The sequence below is a fragment of the Panicum virgatum genome, chromosome 9N, assembly GCF_016808335.1.
Source record: "Panicum virgatum strain AP13 chromosome 9N, P.virgatum_v5, whole genome shotgun sequence".
NCBI classification, from domain to species: domain Eukaryota; kingdom Viridiplantae; phylum Streptophyta; class Magnoliopsida; order Poales; family Poaceae; genus Panicum; species Panicum virgatum.
The window spans coordinates 42,011,700-42,019,093 of record NC_053153.1 but is presented as its reverse complement, the minus strand read 5'-3'; the positions used below and the strand labels follow the sequence as shown (position 1 = coordinate 42,019,093).

General features: G+C 47.5%; 1 long non-coding RNA gene across 2 annotated transcripts; it reads left to right on the top strand.

The window, feature by feature from the left end:
- The first annotated feature begins 797 nt into the window (after positions 1-797).
- Positions 798-3,629, top strand: LOC120687242. 2 transcript variants are annotated; one of them, XR_005680664.1, is made up of 5 exons: positions 798-1,692; positions 1,780-1,969; positions 2,040-2,246; positions 2,331-3,134; positions 3,213-3,629. It is a non-coding gene; the product is annotated as an uncharacterized LOC120687242 (long non-coding RNA). The 2 variants fall into 2 exon arrangements; XR_005680663.1 differs by having other exon boundaries at positions 803-1,692; positions 2,320-3,134.
- The last annotated feature ends 3,765 nt before the right edge of the window (positions 3,630-7,394 follow it).

Below are 7,394 nucleotides of genomic sequence, written 5' to 3'. Positions count from 1 at the left end.
GTGAAATCAGTTGCTTACATTAGCACCAACGAACTGGCTCTGATTCATCTCACAACACATTAGCATCCGGGGAAGATTTCCCATGCATCATCCTCTGCCCAACGAGCAGGATAGAGCTAGACCAAAGCCACCATCAACACACCCATCCAATGCCCTCATCTTCTCATATATCTTGTCCACCAACTTGGTCAGCCCAAGACTGCTCTCCTCAAGCAAGCAACAAACCAAGGCATTGCCGGACAGGTTCCCACCATCAAACCGCATTTTGCGTTTGATAACCTCCTTCAATTGATGGAATAACAAGCTTTAAAGCGTTGTAACGGCTAATAGCCGATGTACTTCATGTAAACTATCATGTTTCCCAGGATCGAGTTGTTTTGTACCCTATTATTGTGGACCTTTTTTCATGGAATATAATCCTAGAAAAATAACTTCGAGCAAATTGATAGATCCCGAGCTTTTGTTGCCTCTATTCCGAAATTTGGAAATAGGGTTTCCAAGCGTCGTGGCATGTTTGGTAACGGTTTAGGGATAGGGTTCCCAAAATTTTGTGACCTAATTGCCTTCGAATAGGGGTCCGACCTTTCAGGGTTCCCTATATTTACGGCGTTGCCACTGGTGGAACTTATAAGTTCCAATCTGGTGACTCTTTATTTTTACCTTGGCCTCCGTCGCTTTTCTTCCACCGTCGCTCTCCTGCCTCCCTAATCTCACCTACCGAATCACAAGTTAGCTTTCGCATATGTAGCCCCCGAGCATCAAGGACTCTCAAGAAGATCAAGATGGAGAAGCCCACGAACTCCAGTGGGGAGGGGAAAGGGAAGCGCGAGGGGGAGTCGGTGGAAAATGCGCCGTGGCCATGAAGTAAGTGTTCTTCTGAAGGTTTGGAAATCATGGAACACATGTTCTTTTTGCGGTCGGAGGGGGAATGTCCCTGGAGGAGCACCGAGGGTGAGGGTTTTCCCACCCCTGGATTTTGAAGTCATTTTGTTTTCCTGTTTTCTTGAGCACTGGCTTTCAATGCCAGTTAGCGGATTTATGGAGGGACTTCTTTATTATTATAAGATCCAACTCTGCCACCTTACTCCGTAGTCTATACTGCACATTTCTGTATTCGTGCATTTCTGCGAAGCTTTCCTTGGCATTGAACCTCATTTCGAGTTCTTTCGAGCTCTATACAAGCTTGTGCCGCTCCCCTTTTCTAAGAGGATGGATAGAGTCGGGTGCGCTCATTTGGAGCTTCAAGAGAAAGTATTCGGGAAGTATTTGGTGTTCCTCAAGATTGCATTGAGCCCTGACTGGCCATACGACTGGTTTTATATTAGGAACCCGTTGACTGTTCTTCCTAAGTTTAGCGCTGAGCCGGCTGAGTGGTTGTTTGGCTGGTATATTGGGTCCCTCATTGGGTGTCCAGTGCAAGTTTCTGAGCTGCTGGAACACACCGTCAGCCTCCAGAAGATGGGTGTGACGACTGCCTCAGCTGTTTGGAACTACATTCAGCGCCAGATTCAGCCACTACAGAGGCGGTTCCATTTTGCTTTCTAGTACCATGGGACTGAAGATATTGATCAGTTATCTACAGAGCCGATTGACCGTGAAGCTGGTCTCAGGGTCATTCGGAGTATCTTTCTAGACCTGCTCATTGTTTAGTATGTGCCCACAGTTTTTCGGGCGACGAATCCTCCTGCGGAGGTAAGGTTTCTCTTATTGCCAACTGCTTTTTGTAAGATTGATCATTTTCATTGGCTATTTTTTTTGTCATGTATTTGTTCCCCATAGGCTGATGTGAGGGTGTTCAAGAGTGACCCTCCTATTCCTGGCTTTGTGGGGAAAGTGGGACGAAATGACTTTCATGCTTACCCACCTAGCTGCGAGCCCAAGCCTCCTGTTTTCGAAGATGATCCCATGTCCTCTTCCAGCGAACTTTCTGCTGGGGGAAGGGCGAAAACAGAAAGTATGACGATTGGAGGTAAGCCTCGTGTCGTGTCTTGTATTTTTTCTTTGTCGCAATAGCTCTGACTTATTTCTTTGTGGTGGAGGTCTTCTGCTGGCTCTGGGTTGTCCGAAGCGACCGCTGTCCAGGAGTCTGGCGATGAAGTGATTAGTCCAAGTACTTAGGGTCATTCTGCAGTCCCGGCGTCAGCAGATGTTGCTGCTTCAAGGCCAGTCGCTTCCACCACTAGCTCTGGGCTGTTGTGGTGGGGGTTGAAAGTGCCAAAGAAGCTTGTTGTGAAGAGGGCAAAGATGTGAGTACCTTACTTGTTCAAGTCTTGTAATTGTTTTTTGACCTTGAGTTTTCTGATCCCGTAGCTTTTGTAGAGGAGTTGCAGACTTGAACTTGCTGGCGCATAGGGCGAGGGCTTCCAAGTCGACTGCTTCTACGGGTGGTCGATCGAATGAGTCGACCACATCGCCGTCCGGGGAGTCACTGGTGTAGGGGCCCCGACTGCTGTTCCTTCTCCTGATCTGACTGATGCGGGCAAGGCGGATCTGGAGAGGGCAGGGAATGATGGGTTTGTGCCGACGAGGGGGCCTTCCACCGATCCAGTCGTGGGAGTGACTGGGTGGGGCTCTATTGAAGATACTGAAGTCCCGGTCCGCTCTCCGCCTCCTGCCTTTGAGGATGTGCCGGAGATGCAGGCGGGGGACGCGAGCGCCGAGGTTCGCTGAGGAGTTCCTTCGGAGGAGCCTGCTACGGTGGAGCCGGCCAGAGATGAAGCTCCAGGAGTCGTTCCTCCGGAGATGTCTGATGAGATCCCTAATGGACTCCTAAATGACAATCTATTGGAGGACCGCCTCTTGAAGGAGATGCAGGACTCGCTAAAGCGAGTACACAACCATCATGTGGTAATGTTTCTTTGATGTAGTCGAAACATTTAATCTTTCTCTTGTGAGAGTGTGTGCTGATGACCTACTTTTTGCCGTCTTCGTGCAAAAACTGGCCCGGAGGTCCCGGATCAAGTCGTCTGCTCTGGCTGTAAAGTCAGAGCGACTCCAACAGTTTCCTGCTCTCAAGTGGGAGCTCGAGGAGAAGGATGATTTGATTGCTTCGCTTGCAGAGCAGTTGGCTGCAGCACGTGAGAGCATGACTGGTTCTACCCGTCAGCATAATGAGGAGCTTGCCCAGCTGTGGAGTAAGTGTTCTTTTCTCAGTTTTTGTTTAAGTCGTACATAGACTCCTTTTCTAATATCTTGATGTTTTTGCTCCGTAGGGGAGAGGGCTCAGGCCCTTCAAGATTCTCTACGGCTCCATGAGTTTAACGCTGATCTTGAAGGGTAGAAGAAGACTGTGGAGTGTTGACATTTTTTAACGTCGCTACTAGGAGGGGTTAGTTTCTAGCAACGATGCCAGAAATGCCTGTGGGCATTCCTTAGCATAATCACTATGAACAGGTTAGGTCCATAGCAACAACACCATGAAATTTCATGTGGTATGTCTTAACGATTACAGAAGGATCCGCAAGCACACGGATATACCGTTGCAGCATTTCACCCGGAAGTATTTAGGGTATCGTTATTTATATTTTCCCAAGGGATGGCGTGGTGTGTAAAGGTGTTCGCCAGATATATACAGTATGAGATAAGGTGCAGATTGCCGATTATACAGGGGTAGTCATGATAAATGATAATTGAGGGTAATGTGAAACACACGTATCAGCCAACTCTCATGAATAAAGAATAAACAAATACACCTAAGGTTAGTGGAAGCGTAGGCAAACAAGATCCTACTATACTATTATGTAGCAAAGAGGTTATGTTAGTCACATGCTTAGAGCTACAGGTGCCGGGAAATTAGGGACATCGGGGAGAATGACCCACACCGGAGAACATCCAGTCCCGTTTTATCTTTGCATGAACTCCTACACGACACCCGAACGCCGGGGAGTACGCTAACCGACAAGCAGCTTTCCGACGGACCAACAGGGCTGTCACCACCCGCGGTCTACCCCAATCAAACCATGGAGCACCGACATATCTGAGGGATCCCGTATATCCGGGCAGCATGCCCGCATATGAGGTCACTACCCTAGCGCTCCCAGGTCCCCTACCCTTCAGATGGACAGGTAAGACGCTAAGCCAAGCCCGAAAGCACAACGGACTGATATCCTTACCCAGATCATCTGGTCTAAGCAAGCAACTAATATAACTTGATGATAAACCGATCATGGCAAAGCAAGCTAAGAACATTGCAAGATAACCTTGAACGGACTCTGAATGAATAGCATAACAATAGTCGGTATACAAAGCCATACCGGAGGCCGAGGATTGCTCGTCGACCCCGAGACGACTGGATTCACTAAGGAGATGAAGTTCTAGCCTAGCTCCATTACCCAAAGGAGTACAAGTCACAAGAGAGTGTGGGAGAGAGATACTTCCAAGTGGTGTGTGTGAGAGTGAGTGGTGGGAGGCCCCTTAATAGTGTTTGAGGTCTGTTCCCACCATCTCTATACATGGAAATGTGCCAAACCGACTTCAGGAGGATAAGATCGAGCTTCCCGCCAAAATGCACCGGGACGGCTTTCAAGGTGGGTTTGCCGCCTTCCGCCATCGCCTTCGTCTGGGTCACTGCCTGGTGGGTCCTCTTGTCAGGTAGTCGGTGCTGGGGCTTGGATAGTCGATCAGTTTGCTCTGTTAAGTGGGCCTCTTTTGCGTGTGTAATGCAGGACGCGATCTTTTGTGGTTTCTCCTGCATATTCTTCGTTTTTTCTTTTTATTCCGGACTTGTGCTCTTGAAAAGATGAATTCTCCAAAACAATTGTGGAGCTAGGTTAGTGATACAAATATGCGAGTAAGAGGTATGGTTTTCCTTCTTTTGTGAGTATAGTTGACGGCCAAATTTTGCACTTAAGGTCCGTCAACAACACCCCCAAGCAAGCCTTTTTCTCGTCCCGAGCAAAAACTTGGCTCATGTTGTTGATCAGGAGTTGCTACAATGTTGAATTTCCAACTTATACCATAGGCACAACCGAATGCTTCTTACCTTGATTCTGAATAAGTTGGCCCAGATCCTACTTCTTACCTTACTCCTGTGGGGCTTATAGCTTCACCTCATCTTTGGTGGTTGAGAGTCAGAGCAGTATCATAGAGTGCTCATATTTCTTCCCTTAGTTCAACCGTCAATCCAGAAGTTTTGTAAAGTTTTCAAAAAAAAATTATAAAGTTCCTCGGATGATCTCTTGGATCGCCCAATGTGTATGATTCCTTACCAAAGCTTTTTATTGCCTTTCTTCCTCACCCTATCTCTAATGGCTTTATTTTGTGGAGCTGTAGGTATGGAGGATTTGAAGGCACATTTGCTTCTCATATTTTGCATAAGTCAAAGACCGGATCCAAAGGAGAAACAAGTCTTCAATCTTGATCAAGATGTGCAAGTGTGTGGATATTTTTGGTTGATGGTATATGAACTCATTTGTATGAACCATCTCTCTTTTTCCTTCTTTTTGGATAGGGGCTATCTTTCCTTCCCCCCTTTTTTTTGACATGCCGAAGTATGTTGCATATATTTTTGGGGTATGCATCTTTTATTTTCTTCTTTTCTTTTTCTTTTTCTTTTTCTTTTGACACCCACAAGTTAGATTCGGATCATGCTTTTGCTACCCACAAGTTTCGAGCTTAAGGTTTGATTTATAGCCAACGAACTTAAAACTAGGTAGAGCATAAAGTTGTAACTAAGCATATGAAGGAAATTAACAGAGCAACTATTCATCATCTCAATAAGGAAAACTCACAACATGCTTACTACACATATTAAGGAGATATTTTTGGTATTTTCTTAGTTTTGCAAATTTTTATTTGTTTTTAGTTATGCAAATTTTTATGATTTTTCTAGGTTTTGCAAATTTTTTTGGGTTTCATGCAAGATTTGAAAAGTGGTAAAGATATATGATACAGGTTACCTCTCGTGGGGGTCCTCCCCCAATCTAGCGTTAGACTTACTACTGCTGGTCGGGGTTGAAACCCGTCCAACGGCAGTAGGCCCTCCAGTCCTCTTGGTGCTGCAGTTGCCTTTGCTCTATGTTGTGGAGTCTTTCGCCAGTGTGACGCTGCTATGCCTGGGTTGTCTCAATATGTTGGTGCAGCGTCTCTTGAGTGTTTTCGTTCTGCACCCACAGCTCGCCTAGCTGCTGGGTGATGGCGCCGAACCCGCGGGACGAGGTCATCCGCCTTGCGAGGCTCGGGGCTCCGCTAGAGCTAGAGCTGGTGGACCGGCGGCTTGGAGCCTGCCGTGCCCACTCTTCGGTGGTCGCGCTGTGCCAAGACGAACCTCCCGCCTCATGCTGATATGAGGACTGACGCTCCTGAGGTGGTGGTGTTGGCTCTGCTTTCCTTCTGGCCCTGCTTCTTGTCCTCCTGCCAAGCAAACCGGAAGTGTTATGCCTATGGCCCCCTTCTCGTGGAATGAGGGGAATGGTTAGCGAACGGCAATTATACAAATGGAACTCCACATTGGGTAGTGAAATCTCATTTGTATAGCCCATGAAGAAGAAAATCAAAGAGTAATGTGGACCTTTCTTGAGTGTATGACCTTGCATCAAATAAGCATCATTGTCAGACCCGGGGCAGCGGGACTGCTTATAGGCATAGAATATTCTAGAGTAAGGGATAGCTCATGGATGTACCTCACCTCTCTTATAACTACCCGAATAGGGGTAGAACTAGCTGCAGTACGAAGGAAACTACCCGATCGTGTTGTTGTAGGACTCCAACTGTACTTAGCTAGGACTTTCCATGTAACCCTGTCCCCCCGGATATATAAGGGCGGGTAGGGACCCCCTCCGATCATCAACACCTAAGGCAATAAAAACAACCACACAGGACGTAAGGTATTACGCAACTCGCGGCCCGAACCTGTCTAAATCTTTGTGTTCCTTGCACCATCGAGTTCCAGAGTAGTCGATCCCTACCAACAAACCTTACTGCTAAGGGTATCCCTGAGCAGGCTTGGTGGTAAACACTGACAGCTGGCACGCTAGGTAGGGGACTCGGCGAGTTCATCAGCGAGTTCGATGGCCACTTTCGCTTTCAGCACCATGGCGCCTCCTCAATCCGCCACCTTCGTCTTCGGCTCGTGGGTCTGCATCGCCAATGGTTCGGGCGGCTTTGACAGCCACCTAACCAATCCCCCCACGTTGAAGGCAACCACGTCGGAAAGCTCCAACAAGTTCACCGGATCCTATGACCATGGCATCATGCTGCTTCCTGACCTCGCTAAGGAGATCGAGAGGAAACTCGAAGACAACTCGAGTTGCACTCGGACTCAGATCAATCTCGAGCCGAACTCTTCTCGGATTGAGATTCCTCTTGCTCAACCCATCTTTGGGTTGCGCAACGCATCATCTACTTACAAACAGATGATCGGATCCATCTATGAAAATAGCTTGGATCATCTCTTT